Genomic DNA, 20552 nt, shown 5'->3' with positions numbered 1-20552 from the left:
GTGTCACCTGACCCTGCAGCTCCTTAAGCTCATCAATGAGGGTCTGGATCAGTTGGGCAAAGGCCTGCATTTGAGCCATGGTTCACTGGAAAAAATGTGATGGCTGGTGATAATGTCACAGTGTGACCCGACCCAACGGGTAGTCGGTCAACGGATGGCACAACTCACAAACAACTGGATGGACCCTACCCATAGGGAATGGGAGATGGTCACCACCAGAGCTCAAACCTGAGCCTGTCTTTGCACTCCCCTATTGCCCTCTGTGGGTCCTTCCCCCGCGCTGCCATCAGTATACCTCGTCACTAGTAGTCACTGATTACTGCCCTGGCTAGTGCACTGGCCGGCAAGGAGCACTAGCCTCACCTCTGCAGATAATATACACAGGGAAAAGTGACAAACAACAAGAGGGAAAAGGTAACAAAAGCACCACACTTAGCTTATGAACATCGCTGCTAAGCTCCACACCGCAGAAAACAACAGCAACTGGATTCCAATAACCTGGTTTTCAGAAATAAACTGTATCACCAACAGTCAGCTGATGCAATAGGTGACTATTTAAAGGATGGTGGGAGTGGTCACCACCAGCATCAGCTGACCCAGCAGCACTGCAGTAACATCAGATTGCCAGCAGTGGAAAGAAACTGACATTAACCCTCAATGGTTCAAAAGGAAAAAATGGATTGTGACAGTATCTGCAGGCACCACTAGGCACTGCGGTGTTAGGATATCTAGTCTGTACAGGAACCAGCAGGCTCAGTTGAGTTTTTTTTAGTGTCTAATAGAGATGAGCGGTGTTCGAGTCGAACTGTTTGCCAATTTCAAGTTCGAGCTGTTTTGGGCGGTGTTCGTCGTTCGACGAACCCGAACAATTTGCTTAAAATTCGGCTGTTCAAGTTTCTGTTCGATAACTGTTCGTTCACCAAAAGCCTAGCTTGATTTGCACATTAAAACTGTTTATCATTGTTAATGGACTGTTTCAGTTTATAGTGGGCAGGGGATAGATCTGTGCTGAAATAACGCCGATCTCTATTTTTTTTTTCTTTCCCGCATTTACAGAGGGGCGGTGCAGTCTCTCAACCTATCAGCAGCGCACACACACACAGCAATGTGCATGTGATGCACACAAGCAAGGGCATGTGTAATTGGCTGTGTATGTCACATGTCCTTGCCCTATAAGAACCAGCCATTTGCCCCGTCGCCACCATTTCCTCACTGCTGCAGCTTAGTGTTAGATGGGGCCTGAGGGTCACCGAGGGTCCTGGAAGGGCTGATTCTTAGGAAGGAAGGCTGCCGGAAAGAAGCAGGGCGCGTCCGAGGATGAGTATATACCTAATAGGAATATACTCACCCTCGGCTTCTTTCCGGCAGCCTTCCTTCCTAAGAATCAGCCCTTCCAGGACCCTCAGTGACGTCACGGTGACGTCGCGGCTTGTGATTGGTCGCGCGAGCGGTCACATGGGCGGCCGCGCGACCAATCACAAGCCGCGACGTCACCGCGACGTCACCGCAAGGTCCTGGAAGGCTGATTCTAAGGAAGGAAGGTTCCCGCTTAGTACCAGGGCGCATCAGATGGTAAGTATAGCGATATTTTTTATTTTAATTCTTTATTTTACAGTTAAATATGGATCGCAGGGCCTGAAGGAGAGTTTCCGCTCCTTCAGACCCTGGGAACCATTGGAAACCCAATGCACTGCATTGGGTTTCGAGTTTCGGCCGACCCCGACTTTTTTATAGGATCGGACGATTTCACTCGACCCGACTTTTGAAAAACCCGACCCGATCCTATAAATGTAAAGGTCGCTCAACCCTATTGATCGGTTTTCAAAAATGTCGCACTTTGTGTCTTTGCCTTCATTGCCTAACGCTAAGACTCTGGCTCAGGTATTTGTGCAGGAGGTGGTCAGACTTCATGGGGTTCCGTCTGACATCGTGTCTGATAGGGGTCTCAGTTTGTGGCAAAATTTTGGAAAGCTTTTTGCTCACGGCTGGGGATCAAATTGTCCCATTCTTCGGTGTTTCATCCTCAGTCAAATGGTCAGACTGAGCGTATGAACCAAAATTTAGAACAGTACCTACGCTGTTTTGTCTCTGATAACCAGGAGGAGTGGTCTACCTTTCTTCCTTTGGCTGAGTTTGCCATCAATAATCACCGCCAGGAGTCATCTGGGGAGTCTCCGTTTTTTTTGTGTTTTCGGGTTACATCCTCAATTTTGTACTTTGAGTCAGAGGGGCTCTTTCGGCATTCCGGAGGAGGACCAGTTAGGAGCACAATTGTCGTCAGTTTGGAGGAGAGTTAAACAGCGTCTGTTGAGTGTGGGTGCTAGGTACAAATGTGTGGCTGACAGTAGGCGTGTGCCAGGTCCGGACCTGAGTGTGGATGACTGGGTGTGGTTATCCACAAAAAACATAAGAATCAAGATACCATCCCTTACATTGGGTCCAAGGTTTATTGGTCCATTTAGGGTCACCGCCGTCATTAACCCAGCAGCGTACCGACTGGAGCTCCCTACGGTGTATAAGATACACAACATGTTCCACAGGTCTCTTCTTAAGAAGGTGGTGGGTTCTGTGGACGCGGCGCCTATGCCACCTCCAGTCTTGGTGGATGGTAACCTGGAATTTGAAGTCTCTAAAGTGGTTGACTCTCGTGTAGTGCGCCGCACTTTACAGTACTTGGTACACTGGCATGGTTATGGGCCTGAGGAGAGGTCCTAGGTACCAGCCTCGGATGTTCATGCGGATCGGCTGGTCAGGTTTTTTCATCGTCGCCATCCGGACAAGCCGGGTCCTATAAGCCGTGAGGGCCCTGGGGTCCCTCGTAGAAGGCGGGGTACTGTCATGTCAGACGCCGTTCAGACCAGGTCATCCGACAGACAGCGGTAGTTCCGCTTTTGACCACTATTTGCTCATTGGCGTCAGCTAGATTTTGTCTAGCTGTTCCGGGGTTAATTTACCTGATCCTCGGATTGGAAGCTGGGCCATGCCCATTGCCTTTAAATAGCTTTCCTGATCATTGGGCGTCGCCGATTATAGCTTCTGTCTTGCGTTGTTATCTCGGTCTGGAGTGGAGAGCTGGTTGTTGGAGATTCGTTGCTGGTGGTTTATTTTCCTTTGTCTTATTTACTCCTTCCTATATTTGTGTTCATTTTGCCCTGCACATTTATAGTGTATTCTTGAGTGACTGCAGCGTGGTGTATATTTTCCTTTATCCTTGTCTGTGCTAACTTTGGGTATTGGTGTATTGCATTCACTGGGTGAAGGGCGGAGGTTTTCAGCTTAGGGTTGTAACAGGAGGCAGGGTGAGGTTCGAGGCCTGAACATGCACACCATCAGTGTAAACTTCAGGTAGAGGGTCAGTCAGCATTTTCCTAGAGGGAAATTGCAGGGGCCCGGGTTATTAGCTCTCTCCCACCTAGTCTCCTCGTGACAGCCCGCCTGTGAAACTAACTACACCGCCTGTGTATCTCTATTTTCACTGCATCTAATCCAGTTAATAGTTTAGGGCCTAGGAGCAGTGTCTGCACGTCAGCACAGTAACCCACCTGTGAAACTAACTATACCGCCTGTGTATCTCTATTTTTACTGCATCTAATCCAGTTAATAGTTTGGGGCCTAGGAGCAGTGTCTGCACGTCAGCACAGTAACCCACCTGTGAAACTAACTATACCGCCTGTGTATCTCTATTTTTACTGCATCTAATCCAGTTAATAGTTTGGGGCCTAGGAGCAGTGTCTGCACGTCAGCAGAGTAGCCTGCCTGTGAAACGAACTATACCGCCTGTGTATCTCAATTTTTACTGCATCTAATCCAGTTAATAGTTTTGGGCCTAAGAGCAGTATCTGCACGTCAGCAGAGTAGCCCGCCTTTTACACCGTTAGTAGGCCCCAACTGAAATAGTAGGCCAACTGCACTGTTATCTTAACAACAACTACTTAATGAGAGCCTGAAGATTGAAGCTCAGCTTTGTACAGTGGAGGACAACACCAGGGAGCGGCAGACACCGTTAGTAGGCCCCAACCGAAATAGTAGGCCAACTGCACTGTTATCTTAACAACAACTACTTAATGAGAGCCTGAAGATTGAAGCTCAGCTTTGTACAGTGGAGGACAACACCAGGGAGCGGCAGACACCGTTAGTAGGCCCCAACCACACATATTAACAACAACTACTTAATGAGAGCCTGAAGATTGAAGCTCAGCTTTGTACAGTGGAGGACAACACCAGGGAGCGGCAGACACCGTTAGTAGGCCCCAACCACACATATTAACAACAACTACTTAATGAGAGCCTGAAGATTGAAGCTCAGCTTTGTACAGTGGAGGACAACACCAGGGAGTGGCAGACACCGTTAGTAGGCCCCAACCGAAATAGTAGGCCAACTGCACTGTTATCTTAACAACAACTACTTAATGAGAGCCTGAAGATTGAAGCTCAGCTTTGTACAGTGGAGGACAACACCAGGGAGCGGCAGACACCGTTAGTAGGCCCCAACCGAAATAGTAGGCCAACTGCACTGTTATCTTAACAACAACTACTTAATGAGAGCCTGAAGATTGAAGCTCAGCTTTGTACAGTGGAGGACAACACCAGGGAGCGGCAGACACCGTTAGTAGGCCCCAACCACACATATTAACAACAACTACTTAATGAGAGCCTGAAGATTGAAGCTCAGCTTTGTACAGTGGAGGACAACACCAGGGAGCGGCAGACACCGTTAGTAGGCCCCAACCACACATATTAACAACAACTACTTAATGAGAGACTGAAGATTGAAGCTCAGCTTTGTACAGTGGAGGACAACACCAGAGAGTGGCAGACACCGTTAGTAGGCCCCAACCGAAATAGTAGGCCAACTGCACTGTTATCTTAATAACAACTACTTAATGAGAGCCTGAAGATTGAAGCTCAGCTTTGTACAGTTGAGGACAACACAAGGGAGCGGCAGACACCGTTAGTAGGCCCTGTTATGATCCGGTGGTAGGATCTCAAAACTGACCTGACACATATGACCAGAATATAGGACAAGTTCTGGGGATGTGGAAGCTATACTGACCGCAATCCTGATCCTATCCAAAAACACTAAAGGTAGCTGTGGAGCGTTCCTAAAATCCTAGACGCCTCGTTCACAGCCTGAGAAACTGACTACCCCTAGAGCGAAAGCAAAGACCTCACTTGCCTCAGAGAAATAACCCCAAAGTTATAGTCAGCCCCCCACAAATAATAACGGTGAGTTAAGGGGAAAAGACAAACGTAGAAATGAAACAGGTTCAGCAAATGAGGCCCGCTAATACTAGATAGATTGAAAATAGATAGGAGTCTGTGCGGTCAGTACAAAAAACTATCAAAAATAAACCACGCAGAGAATACAAGAACCCCCACACCGACTCACGATGTGAGGGGCGCACTCTGCACCCCAGAACTAACCAGCAAGCGAAAAATCACATATAAGCAAGCTGGACTGAACTCATCATATACAGAGAAACGTTTTCAAGGAAATAATGAGCAAAATGAACAAACAAACTTAACTTCTCCAGCAGGAGACTGGTCACAAGGAATATTCAGGAGCTCTCAGAAACAGGACTGAATACACCGACAGCAGGCAACAAATGAAGGGCCAGGTGAATTAAATAGGCCCAGCATAGCAGGAAATGAATCAGCAGAGCCCAGCCAAGACCAGCCATATCGCTAAAGGCCACCAGAGGGAGCCCTAGAACAAACTCACACAGTACCGCTCATGACCACAGGAGGGAGCCCGTGAACGGAATTCACAACAGTACCCCCCCTTGAGAAGGGGTCACCGAACCCTCACCAGAACTCCCAGGCCGATCAGGACGAGCCGAATGAAAGGCACGAACCAAATCGGCCGCATGGACATCGGAGGCGACAACCCAGGAATTATCCTCCTGACCATAGCCCTTCCATTTAACCAAGTACTGAAGCTTCCGTCTCGAAACACGAGAATCCAAGATCTTCTCCACCACGTACTCCAACTCCTGCTCAACCAAGACCGGAGCAGGAGGATCAACAGAAGGGACCACAGGCACCACGTATCTCCGCAACAATGACCTATGGAACACATTATGAATGGCAAACGATGTAGGGAGGTCCAACCGAAATGACACAGGGTTGAGGATTTCCAAAATCTTATAAGGACCGATGAAACGAGGCTTGAACTTAGGAGAGGAAACCTTCATCGGAACAAAACGAGAAGACAACCATACCAAATACCCCACGCGAAGTTGGGGACCCACACAGCGACGGCGGTTAGCAAAGCGCTGAGCCTTCTTCTGTGATAACGTCAAATTGTCCACTACGTGGTTCCAAATCTGCTGCAACCTATCCACCACAGAATCCACCCCAGGATAGTCAGAGGGCTCAACCTGACCCGAGGAAAAACGAGGATGAAAACCAGAATTGCAAAAGAACGGAGAAACCAAAGTAGCAGAACTAGCCCGATTATTGAGGGCGAACTCAGCCAATGGCAAAAAAGTCACCCAATCATCCTGATCAGCAGAAACAAAACATCTCAAATAAGTTTCCAAGGTCTGATTAGTTCGTTCGGTTTGGCCATTCGTCTGAGGATGGAAGGCCGACGAAAAAGACAATTCAATGCCCATCTTAGCACAAAAGGACCGCCAAAATCTGGACACAAACTGGGATCCTCTGTCAGACACAATATTCTCCGGAATACCATGTAAACGAACCACATTCTGAAAAAACAGTGGCACCAAATCGGAAGAGGAAGGCAGCTTAGGCAAGGGTACCAAATGGACCATTTTAGAAAAACGATCACAAACCACCCAGATGACAGACATCCTCTGAGAGACAGGGAGATCCGAAATAAAATCCATGGAAATATGCGTCCAAGGGCTCTTCGGGACAGGCAAGGGCAAAAGCAATCCACTGGCACGAGAACAGCAAGGCTTGGCCCGAGCACAAATCCCACAGGATTGCACAAAGGAACGCACATCCCGCGACAAGGAAGGCCACCAAAAGGACTTCGCCACCAAATCCCTGGTACCAAAAATCCCAGGATGACCTGCCAACACCGAAGAATGAACCTCGGAAATGACTCTACTGGTCCATCTGTCCGGGACAAACAATCTCTCCGGTGGACAACGGTCAGGTCTATTGGCCTGAAACTCCTGCAACACCCGTCGCAGATCAGGAGAGATGGCAGACAAAATCACCCCCTCTTTGAGGACACCAGTAGGTTCAGAAACTCCCAGGGAGTCAGGCACAAAACTCCTACAAAGGGCATCAGCCTTCATGTTTTTCGAACCCGGAAGATAAGAAACCACGAAATCGAAACGAGAGAAATACAGCGACCATCGAGCCTGTCTTGGATTCAACCGTTTGGCAGACTCGAGATAAGTCAAATTCTTGTGATCCGTCAAGACCACCACACGATGCTTGGCTCCTTCAAGCCAATGACGCCACTCCTCAAATGCCCACTTCATTGCCAACAACTCACGATTACCAACATCATAATTCCGCTCGGCAGGCGAAAACTTTCTTGAAAAGAAAGCACATGGTCTCATCACAGAGCCATCAGAACTTCTCTGCGACAAGACAGCCGCTGCTCCAATCTCAGAAGCATCAACTTCGACCTGAAAGGGAAGAGAGACATCGGGCTGGCTCAAGACAGGAGCCGAAGAAAACCGATGTTTCAGCTCCTGAAAGGCCTCCACGGCCGCAGGAGACCAATTCGTCACATCAGAACCCTTCTTGGTCAAATCCGTCAAAGGCTTAACCACGCTAGAAAAATTAGTGATGAAGCGACGGTAAAAATTAGCAAAACCCAAGAACTTCTGAAGACTCTTCACAGATGTAGGTTGAGTCCAGTCATGAATAGCCTGGACCTTGACTGGATCCATCTCAATAGTAGAAGGAGAAAAAATAAAGCCCAAAAAGGAAATCTTCTGGACTCCGAAGAGACATTTAGAGCCCTTCGCAAACAAGGCATTGGCACGCAGGACCTGAAATACCATCCTGACCTGCTTCACATGAGACTCCCAATCATCAGAAAAGACCAAAATATCATCCAGGTACACAATCATAAATCTATCCAGATACTTTCGGAAGATGTCGTGCATGAAGGACTGAAACACAGAGGGGGCATTAGAAAGCCCAAAAGGCATCACCAGGTACTCAAAATGGCCTTCCGGCGTATTAAATGCGGTTTTCCATTCATCGCCCTGCTTTATGCGCACAAGATTATACGCTCCACGAAGATCTATCTTGGTGAACCAACTGGCCCCCCTAATCCGGGCAAACAGATCGGACAACAGTGGCAAGGGGTACTGAAATGTGACCGTGATGTTATTTAGAAGGCGATAATCTATACAGGGTCTCAGAGAACCATCCTTCTTGGCCACAAAAAAGAACCCCGCACCCAAAGGGAACGAGGACGGGCGAATGTGCCCCTTCTCCAAGGACTCCTTTATATAACTCCGCATAGCGGCATGTTCAGGTACAGATAAATTAAAAAGTCGTCCCTTAGGGAACTTACTACCAGGAATCAGATTTATGGCACAATCACAATCCCTATGAGGAGGTAGGGCACTGGATTTGGGCTCATCAAATACATCCTGGTAGTCCGACAAAAATTCAGGGACTTCAGAAGGAGTAGAAGAAGCAATTGACACCAAAGGGGCATCGCCATGAATTCCCTGGCAACCCCAACTTGACACAGACATTGCTTTCCAATCCAGGACTGGATTATGGGCCTGCAGCCATGGCAGACCCAACACGACAACATCATGCAAATTATGTAGCACAAGAAAGCGAATCACCTCCTGATGTCCAGGAGCCATGCACATGGTCACTTGAGTCCAGTACTGAGGTTTATTCTTGGCCAATGGCGTAGCATCAATTCCCTTTAGTGGAATAGGAAATTGTAAAGGCTCCAAGATAAAACCACAGCGCCTGGCAAATGACAAATCCATCAAATTCAGGGCGGCACCTGAATCCACAAAAGCCATAACTGAGTAGGATGACAGAGAGCAAATCAAAGTAACAGACAAAATGAATTTAGGTTGTACAGTACCAATGGTGACAGACTTGGTGAACCTTTTTGTGCGCTTAGAACACTCTGAGATAAAATGAGCAGAATCACCACAGTAAAAGCACAACCCATTCTGACGTCTGTGGTTTTGCCGTTCCACTCTGGTCAGAATCCTGTCGCATTGCATAGGCTCAGGTTTCTGCTCAGAAAATTCCGCCAGATGGTGAACAGGTTTGCGTTCCCGCAAACGCCGATCAATCTGAATGGCCAAAGACATTGACTCATTCAGACCCGCAGGCGTGGGGAACCCCACCATAACATCTTTAAGGGCTTCAGACAGACCCTTTCTGAAAATCGCCGCCAGGGCACACTCATTCCATTGAGTGAGCGCAGACCACTTCCTAAACTTCTGACAGTAAACCTCTGCTTCATCTTGACCCTGAGAGAGAGCCAGCAAAACCTTCTCTGTTTGGTCTACCAGATTTGGTTCCTCATAAAGCACTCCAAGCGCCAGAAAAAAACGCATCCACATTTAGCAATGCAGGATCTCCTGGCGCCAGAGAGAATGCCCAATCTTGAGGGTCGCCACATAACAAAGAGATAATAATTTTAACTTGCTGAACAGAATCACCAGAGGAGCGAGGTCTCAGAGAAAGGAATAACTTACAATTATTCTTAAAGTTCAAAAACCTAGATCTGTCTCCGGAGAACAGTTCAGGAATTGGTATTTTAGGCTCTGACATAGGACTGCGGACTACATAATCCTGAATGCCCTGCACCCTTGCAGTGAGATGATCCACACTAGAAGACAGACTCTGAATGTCCATATCTGCAGCTGAGTTCAGAACCACCCAGAGATTAAGGGGAGGAGAGAAACTAAACACAGTGCAGAGGAGAAAGAAAAAAAAATGACTTCAGGATTTCTCTTCTCCCTCTTCTGCTGCATTAACACTTTATGGCCTGCTGTACTGTTATGATCCGGTGGTAGGATCTCAAAACTGACCTGACACATATGACCAGAATATAGGACAAGTTCTGGGGATGTGGAAGCTATACTGACCGCAATCCTGATCCTATCCAAAAACACTAAAGGTAGCTGTGGAGCGTTCCTAAAATCCTAGATGCCTCGTTCACAGCCTGAGAAACTGACTACCCCTAGAGCGAAAGCAAAGACCTCACTTGCCTCAGAGAAATAACCCCAAAGTTATAGTCAGCCCCCCACAAATAATAACGGTGAGTTAAGGGGAAAAGACAAACGTAGAAATGAAACAGGTTCAGCAAATGAGGCCCGCTAACACTAGATAGACTGAAAATAGATAGGAGTCTGTGCGGTCAGTACAAAAAACTATCAAAAATAAACCACGCAGAGAATACAAGAACCCCCACACTGACTCACGATGTGAGGGGCGCACTCTGCACCCCAGAACTAACCAGCAAGCGAAAAATCACATATAAGCAAGCTGGACTGAACTCATCATATACAGAGAAACGTTTTCAAGGAAATAATGAGCAAAATGAACAAACAAACTTAACTTCTCCAGCAGGAGACTGGTCACAAGGAATATTTAGGAGCTCTCAGAAACAGGACTGAATACACCGACAGCAGGCAACAAGTGAAGGGCCAGGTGAATTAAATAGGCCCAGCATAGCAGGAAATGAATCAGCAGAGCCCAGCCAAGACCAGCCATATCGCTAAAGGCCACCAGAGGGAGCCCTAGAACAAACTCACACAGTACCGCTCATGACCACAGGAGGGAGCCCGTGAACGGAATTCACAACAAGGCCCCAACCGAAATAGTAGGCCAATTGCACTGTTATCTTAACAACAACTACTTAATGAGAGCCTGAAGATGGAAGTTCAGCTTCGTACAGTGGAGGACAACACCAGGGAGCAGCAGACACCGTTAGTAGGCCCCAACCACACATATTAACAACAACTACTTAATGAGAGCCTGAAGATTGAAGCTCAGCTTTGTACAGTGGAGGACAACACCAGGGAGCGGCAGACACCGTTAGTAGGCCCCAACCGAAATAGTAGGCCAACTGCACTGTTATCTTAACAACAACTACTTAATGAGAGCCTGAAGATTGAAGCTCAGCTTTGTACAGTGGACGACAACACCAGGGAGCGGCAGACACCGTTAGTAGGCCCCAACCGAAATAGTAGGCCAACTGCACTGTTATCTTAACAACAACTACTTAATGAGAGCCTGAAGATTGAAGCTCAGCTTTGTACAGTGGAGGACAACACCAGGGAGCGGCAGACACCGTTAGTAGGCCCCAACCACTCATATTAACAACAACTACTTAATGAGAGCCTGAAGATTGAAGCTCAGCTTTGTACAGTGGAGGACAACATCAGGGAGCGGCAGACACCGTTAGTAGGCCCCAACCGAAATAGTAGGCCAACTGCACTGTTATCTTAACAACAACTACTTAATGAGAGCCTGAAGATTGAAGCTCAGCTTTGTACAGTGGAGGACAACACCAAGGAGCGGCAGACACCGTTAGTAGGCCCCAACCACACATATTAACAACAACTACTTAATGAGAGCCTGAAGATTGAAGCTCAGCTTTGTACAGTGGAGGACCACACCAGGGAGCGGCAGACGCCGTTAGTAGGCCCCAACCACACATATTAACAACAACTACTTAATGAGAGCCTGAAGATTGAAGCTCAGCTTTGTACAGTGGAGGACAACACCAGGGAGTTGCAGACACCGTTAGTAGGCCCCAACCGAAATAGTAGGCCAACTGCACTGTTATCTTAATAACAACTACTTAATGAGAGCGTGAAGATTGAAGCTCAGCTTTGTACAGGGAGGACAACACCAGGGAGCGGCAGACACCGTTAGTAGGCCCCAACCGAAATATTAAGCCAACTGCACTGTTATCTTAACAACAACTACTTAATGAGAGCCTGAAGATTGAAGCTCAGCTTTGTACAGTGGAAGACAACACCAGGGAGCGGCAGACACCGTTAGTAGGCCCCAACCCAACTCGTAGGCCAAATGCAGTTTAATATCTGATACTATAGGCCGAAAGCATGAAGACTGAAGCTCAGCTTTGTACAGTGAAGGACAACACAAGGGAGCGGCAGACACCGTTAGTAGTCCCCAATCAAAATAGTAGGCCAACTACACCGTTAGTACGCCCCAACCACACATATTAACAACAACTACTTAATGAGAGCCTGAAGATTGAAGCTCAGCTTTGTGCAGTGGAGGACAACTGTAATGGGAGACAGACACAATAAGTAGGCCTAAATAAGTAATTAGGCAAAATGCAGTTCAAAATTGGTAAGTGGATTACACTTGCAGCATAGCGTGGTTCAGCGGAGGAGGGCATGTGTAATTAGTGGCTCTGACACAGAAAGTAGGCCTAAAATAAAAATGAAGGCTATATTAAGTTAAAAATTGGTAAAAGTACACAAGTGGCATAGCTGGGTTCTGTGGTGGAGGACAACTGTTATGACAGGCTTACACAGTTACTAGGCACAAATAAGTAAGTAGGATAAATGCAGTTCACAATTGGTAACAGGAGTACACAGGCGGCATAGCTTTGTTCAGTGGAAGACAACTGCAAGGAGTGGACTGGCCGAGACAGACACAGGTAGTAGGCCTACAATAGAAAGTAGGCTCTATGTAGTTTAAAGTAGGCTACAGGGGTACACAGGCAGCATTGTTGTGGTCAGCGGAGGACGATTTCAAGGAGGGACCGCAGACAGACTTCCTAGGCATAAAATAACAAAATAGACTCTATGCAGCTTCCATTATGTGGCAGGGGTACACAGGCAGCATTGGTGTGGTCAGCGGAGGACAATTGGACGGAGGGACCGGAGAGAGACTTAGTAGGCCTAAAATAACAAAATAGGCTCTATGCAGCTTCCATTATGTGGCAGGGGTACACAGGCAGCATTGGTGTGCTCAGTGGAGGACAATTGGACAGAGGGACTGCAGACAGACTTAGTAGGCCTAAAATAACAAAATAGGCTCTATGCAGCTTCCATTAGGTGGCAGGGGTACACAGGCAGCATTGGTGTGGTCAGCGGAGGACAATTGGACGGAGGGACCGCAGACAGACTTAGTAGGCCTAAAATAACAAAATAGGCTCTATGCAGCTTCCATTATGTGGTAGGGGTACACAGGCAGCATTGGTGTGGTCAGTGGAGGACAATTGGACAGAGGGACCGCAGACAGACTTAGTAGGCCTAAAATAACAAAATAGGCTCTATGCAGCTTCCATTATGTGGCAGGGGTACACAGGCAGCATTGGTGTGCTCGGCGGAGGACAATTGGAAGGAGGAACTGCAGACAGTAAGTACTCCAAAAACTAAATAGATGTTAATGTCTCGCAAAAAAAAAAGGGTGCCATACTTAGGTACAGGGGTGTGCTCCTATGCTGACTTTCAGACATTGTTATTTGGTGCAAAGTATTTACTGGTGTAAATGTAGGACAGGGCCCCTGCCTATTTTAAATAGCATCATACATGTCAACAAATTGTTATTGTCAGTGCCAGGCATTGAAGGATTTCAGCGCATAGACTAAACAGTGGTGGAGCAGCGAGAGATAATTTTGCAAGTGGTAGAGCACTCTTTGAGCTGGGGAGAGGACACTCTCTCTTGGCCAGCGGTACAGGTCCAGGGCCCCTCATGTTACAACGGTGTGTCTGACGTTGGGTGTGTGCCACCACCGCCAGAGACACTTCATTGTACTATGAGGGACCCAGTGGCAGTGCCGTCGACCAAAAGTGGGCACACCCACCTCTTCAGACAAACGGCACTCTGACGGGTGCTTGCGCCAAGTGGCGAGACCACGGCCCCGTGGGGGAGTTAGGCCATTTGGGGAGGTGTAAACATGTCGTATGCTGTACAAACAGCAGCTGCAAATTAAGAGATTGGAACAGTCAGTAACACCAATCCCAAAGCAAGACCTTTTTTCAGGAAAGCTATGTGTCAGCTGGGAAAGGTGGGGCAAAATAATTAGAAATCCATGAGTGGTTCATTTTAATGAAGGTTAGATTATCAACATTTTGGGTCGCCAGACGAGTCCTTTTTTCAGTCAGTATTGAACCAGCAGCACTGAATACTCTTTCTGATAGCACACTAGCTGCTGGGCAAGCAAGCTCCTGCAATGCATATTCGGCCAATTCAGGCCAGGTGTCTATTTTGGATGCCCAGTAATCAAAGGGGAATGACGGTTGAGGGAGAACATCGATAATGGAGGAAAAATAGTTAGTAACCATACTGGACAAATGTTGTCTCCTGTCACTTTGAATTGATGCTGCAGTACCTGTCGTGTCTGCGGTCATTGCGAAATCACTCCACAACCTGGTCAAAAAACCCCTCTGTCCAATGCCACTTCTGATTTGTGCACCTCTAACACCTCTGCCCTGTTGCCCCCTGCAGCTCGTGTGTGAACCATCACCGGCGTTGTGTGCTGGGAATGCCTGAATCAAACGGTCTACAAGAGTAGCTTGTTTGGTTGCCAATATTTGTTCGAGGTTCTCATGTGGCATGATATTTTGCAATTTGCCTTTATAGCGCGGATCAAGGAGGCAGGCCAACCAGTAATCGTCATCGGTCATCATTTTGATAATGCGTGGGTCCCTTTTGAGGATACGCAAGGCATAATCCTCCATGTGGGCCAATGTTCCAGTTGTCAAATCAGTGCATGTGCTGGGTTGAGGAGCACTTTCGGGCAAATCAACGTCACTTGTCTCCCTCAAAAAACCTGAACCCGGCCTTGCAATGCCAGCCGTTTCTATTGCCCCCTGAGAAGCTTCCTCATCCAAAAAATACTCATCCCCATCATCCTCCTCGTCCTCCTCCTCTTCGCCCGCCACCTCGTCCTGTAGACTTCCCTGAGCAGACAATGGCTGACTGTCATCTAGGCTTCCCTCGTCCTCAGCTGCAGACGCCTGCTCCTTTATGTGCGTCAAACTTTGCATCAGCAGACGCATTAGGGGGATGCTCATGCTTATTACGGCGTTGTCTGCACTAACCAGCCGTGTGCATTCCTCAAAACACTGAAGGACTTGGCACAGGTCTTGTAGCTTCGACCACTGCACACCTGACAACTCCATGTCTGCCATCCAACTGCCTACCCGTGTATGTGTATCCTCCCACAAATACATAACAGCACACCTCTGTTCGCACAGTCTCCGAAGCATGTGTAGTGTGGAGTTCCACCTTGTTGCAACGTCGATGATTAAGCAATGCTGGGGAAGTTTCAAAGACCGCTGATGGTTCTGCATACTGCTGGAGTGTACGGGCGAACGGCGGATATGCGAGCAAAGTCTGCGCACTTTCAGGAGCAGGTCAGGTAACCCCGGATAACTTTTCAGAAAGCACTGCACCACCAGGTTTAAGGTGTGAGCCAGGCAAGGAATGTGTTTCAGTTGTGAAAGGGCTATGGCAGCCATAATATTCCTTCCGTTATCACTCACTACCTTGCCTGACTCAAGATGTACAGTGCCCAGCCATGACTGAGTTTCTTGCTGCAAGAACTCGGACAGAACTTTCGCGGTGTGTCTGTTGTCGCCCAAACACTTCATTGCCTATACAGCCTGCTGACGCTTGCCACTAGCTGTTCCATAATGGGACACCTCGTGCGCAACAGTGGCAGCTGCGGATTGAGTGGTCGTGCGACTGCGGTCTGTGGACGAGCTCTCGCTTCTGCTGGAGGACGAGGAGGAGGAGGGGGGGGGACAAACGCCTACAGCCAACTGTTTCCTAGACCGTGGGCTAGGAAGAACTGTCCCAATATTGCTGTCCCCTGTGGACCCTGCATCCACCACATTAACCCAGTGTACCGTGATGGAGACGTAACGCCCCTGGCCATGCCTACTGGTCCATGCATCTGTTGTCAGGTGCACCTTTCTACTCACAGATTGCCTGAGTGCGTGGACAATGTGGTCTTTTACATGCTGGTGGAGGGCTGGCATGGCTTTTCTCGAAAAGAAGTGTCGACTGGGTAGCTCGTAGCGTGGTACAGCGTAGTCCATCAGGGCTTTGAAAGCTTCGGTTTCAACTAACCGGTAGGGCATCATCTCTAACGAGATTAGTCTAGCAATGTGGGCGTTCAAACCCTGTGTACGTGGATGCGAGGATGAGTACTTCCTTTTCCTAATGAGAGTCTCATGTAGTGTGAGCTGGACTGGAGAGCTGCATAGGGTTGAACTAGCGGGGGTGCCGGTGGACATGGCAGACTGAGAGAGGATTGGTGATGGTATTCTTGCTGTTGCCCTACATACAGTGTTTCCTACCACGAACCTGGTGATTCCCTGACTGCTTTGGCCTTGCGACGAAACCGCCACATTTACTGCAGGTGGTGTGGTAAACGGTGGGCTACAGTGATGTAGCGTTGCTGACTAGCTTCATTGTGAGAGGGTGCTACAACGTTAAGGGACGTTTGGTAGTTAGTCCAGGCTTGCAAGGGCATGGTGGTTAAATGTCTACGCATGCAACTTGTATTTAGATTTTTAACATTCTGACCTCTGCTGAAGGTCCTTGAGCATTTCTTACAGATGACTTTGCACTGATCATTTGGATCTTGGTTAAAAAAATGCCAGAGTGCACTCTTCCTACTATCGGATACCTTTTCAGGCATTGCACACTGAGCTACTTTAACCGGATGGCCACACTGACCTACACCTGGTTTTGGTTTTGCCACACGTTTTTGACCAGATACGGGCCTGCCAGATGGAAGCTGTTGCGATGTTGATGCCTGCTGCGGCTCCTCCTCCTCCGCTTCAGAGCTACTGCCGCCTGCACACTGTTCCCCCAATGGCTGCCAATCGGGGTCAATAACTGTGTCATCTATGACCTCCTCTTCTATGTCCTGCGCACCTTCCTCTGGGTCACCGTGTAAGCCGGTGCTATAGCGTTCGTGACGGGGCTTAATAGCCTCATCAGGCTCTGATTCTGGATCAGTACACTGCGAGGGCAATGTTCTGATCTGAGTCAAAGGAACAGCATAATAATCTGGCTGTGGCTGTGCATCTGTGCACTCCATGTCCAATTCATCTTGTAATGGGCATGGCCTGTTAACAATTTCCCTTTCTAACCCAGGAACGGTATGTGTAAAGAGCTCCATGGAGTAACCTGTTGTGTCGCCTGACGCATCCTTCTCTGTTGTTCTGGGTGAAGAACACAAGGAAGCGACTTATCCCTGACTGGGAACATCCACTGACGACACGCTACTTTTACATTTTGCACTTTCCGAGGAGGAGGCGAAAGAGCTAGAGGCATAGTCAGCAAGGAAAGCCAAAACATTTTCCTGCTGCTCCGGCTTTAAAAGCGGTTTTCCTACTCCCAGAAAAGGGAGCGTTCGAGGCCTTGTGTAGCCAGACGATGACGCTGGCTCAACAACTTGAGACTTAGGGTCTATATTGCTTTTCCCACGACCACCTGATGCTCCACAACCACCACCACTACCATCATTACCAGCTGGCAATGACCGCCCACGGCCACGATCTCTTCCACCAGACTTCCTCATTCTTGGAAAAATGTAACCAAACTAACAACCGTTATGTGGTCCTGTAAAACCAAGTAGAAGGTGTACATAAACTTGTTGTGAATTTAAATCTCCCTTTTTTATGTGTGGGAGAATGCAGGGAAAAATCTGGCCCACTGTATTACACTACACAGTTTGATTGGCAGAAAGAGGCTGGCAGATATTCCACTAACAGGACTGACGCACGCAGATGCACACACTGGCAATCTAAATCTCCCTCTTTATGTGTGGGCGAATGCAGGGAAAAATCATGCCCACTGTATTACACTACACAGTTTGATTGGCAGAAAGAGGCTGGCAGATATGCCACTAACAGGAGTGATGCAGATGCACACACTGGCAATAGAAATCTCCCTCTTTAGGTGTGAGAGAATGCAGGGAAAAATCAGGCCCACTGTATTACACTACACAGTTTGATTGGCAGAAAGAGGCTGGCAGATATTCTACTAACAGGACTGACGCACGCAGATGCACACACTGTCAATCTAAATCTCCCTCTTTATGTGTGGGTGAATGCAGGAAAAAATCAGGCCCACTGTATTACACTACACAGTTTGATTGGCAGAAAGAGGCTGGCAGATATGCCACTAACAGGAGTGACGCAGATGCACACACTGGCAATCTAAATCTCCCTCTTTATGTGTGGGAGAATGCAGGGAAAAATCAGGCCCACTGTATTACACTACACAGTTTGATTGGCAGAAAGAGGCTGGCAGATATTCCACTAACAAGACTGACGCACGCAGATGAACACACTGGCAATCTAAATCTCCCTCTTTATGTGTGGGCGAATGCAGGGAAAAATCAGGCCCACTGTATTACACTACACAGTTTGATTGGCAGAAAGAGGCTGGCAGATATGCCACTAACAGGAGTGATGCAGATGCACACACTGGCAATATAAATCTCCCTCTTTAGGTGTGGGAGAATGCAGGGAAAAATCAGGCCCACTGTATTACACTAAACAGTTTGATTGGCAGAAAGAGGATGGCAGATATGCCACTAACAGGAGTGACGCAGATGCACACACTGGCAATAGAAATGTCCCTCTTTAGGTGTGGGCGAATGCAGGGAAAAGTCAGGCCCACTGTATTACACTACACAGTTTGATTGGCAGAAAGAGGCTGGCAGATATGCCACTAAGAGGAGTGACGCAGATGCACACACTGGCAATAGAAATCTCCCTCTTTAGGTGTGGGAGAATGCAGGGAAAAATCATGCCCACTGTATTACACTACACAGTTTGATTGGCAGAAAGAGGCTGGCAGATATGCCACTAACAGGAGTGATGCAGATGCACACACTGGCAATAGAAATCTCCCTCTTTAGGTGTGGGAGAATGCAGGGAAAAATCAGGCCCACTGTATTACACTACACAGTTTGATTGGCAGAAAGAGGCTGGCAGATATGCCACTAACAGGACTGACGCACGCAGATGCACACACTGGCAATCTAAATCTCCCTTTTTATGTGTGGGCGAATGCAGGGAAAAATCAGGCCCACTGTATTACACTAAACAGTTTGATTGGCAGAAAGAGGATGGCAGATATGCCACTAACAGGAGTGACGCAGATGCACACACTGGCAATAGAAATCTCCCTCTTTAGGTGTGGGAGAATGCAGGGAAAATCAGGCCCACTGTATTACACTACACAGTTTGATTGGCAGAAAGAGGCTGGCAGATATTCTACTAACAGGACTGACGCACGCAGATGCACACACTGGCAATCTAAATCTCCCTCTTTATGTGTGGGCGAATGCAGGGAAAAATCAGGCCCACTGTATTACACTACACAGTTTGATTGGCAGAAAGAAGCTGGCAGATATGCCACTAACAGGAGTGACGCAGATGCACACACTGGCAATAGAAATCTCCCTCTTTAGGTGTGGGAGAATGCAGGGAAAATCAGGCCCACTGTATTACACTACACAGTTTGATTGGCAGAAAGAGGCTTTCAGATATTCTACTAACAGGACTGACTCAGGCAGATGCACACACTGGCAATCTAAATCTCCCTCTTTATGTGTGGGCGAATGCAGGGAAAAATCAGGCCCACTGTATTACACTACACAGTTTGATTGGCAGAAAGAGGCTGGCAGATATGCCCTAACAGGAGTGACGCATATGCACACACTGGCAATAGAAATCTCCCTCTTTCAGTGTGGGAGAATGCAGGGAAAAATCAGGCCCACTGTATTACACTACACAGTTTGATTGGCAGAAAGAGGCTGGCAGATATGCCACTAACAGGACTGACACAAGCAGATGCACACACTGGCAATAGAAATCTCCCTCTTTTTTTGATATGGGAGACAAGTGATTTAATCAGGCCCACTATATCACTGTATAGTTTCTGTGGCACAAAATGAATGACAGATACCACAGACAGCACTGGCACAGATGCACAGATTTGGCAAGATTATTCTCCCTTTATTTTATTTTTTTTTTATATGAGAGACAAGTGATTTAATCAGGCCCACTATATCACAGTATAGTTTCTGTGGCACAAAATGAATGACAGATACCACAGACAGCACTGGCACAGATGCACAGATTTGGCAAGATTATTCTCCCTTTATTTTAATTTTTTTTTTATATGGGAGACAAGTGATTTAATCAGGCCCACTATATCATGGTATAGCTTCTGTGGCACAAAATGAATGACAGATACCACAGACAGCACTGGCACAGATGCACAGATTTGGCAAGATTATTCTCTGTTATGGTTCTCAATGGCAAGAGAACATAGCCCAGCATACATAGGAACTAGCTCTTGGAAGGATGGAAACTTAAACTGACCATGAACTAAACCTGCCGCACAACTAACAGTAGCCGGGTAGCGTAGCCTGCGCTTTATCCCTAGACGCCCAGCGCCGGCCGGAGGACTAACTAATCCTGGCAGAGGAAAATATAGTCCTGGCTCACCTCTAGAGAAATTTCCCCGAAAGGCAGACAGAGGCCCCCACATATATTGGCGGTGATTTAAGATGAAAATGACAAACGTAGTATGAAAATAGGTTTAGCAAA

Source organism: Ranitomeya variabilis, chromosome 3 (assembly GCF_051348905.1).
Source record: "Ranitomeya variabilis isolate aRanVar5 chromosome 3, aRanVar5.hap1, whole genome shotgun sequence".
NCBI classification, from domain to species: domain Eukaryota; kingdom Metazoa; phylum Chordata; class Amphibia; order Anura; family Dendrobatidae; genus Ranitomeya; species Ranitomeya variabilis.
The sequence above is the reverse complement of the archived record's forward strand: the minus strand, read 5'-3'. Positions refer to the sequence as shown.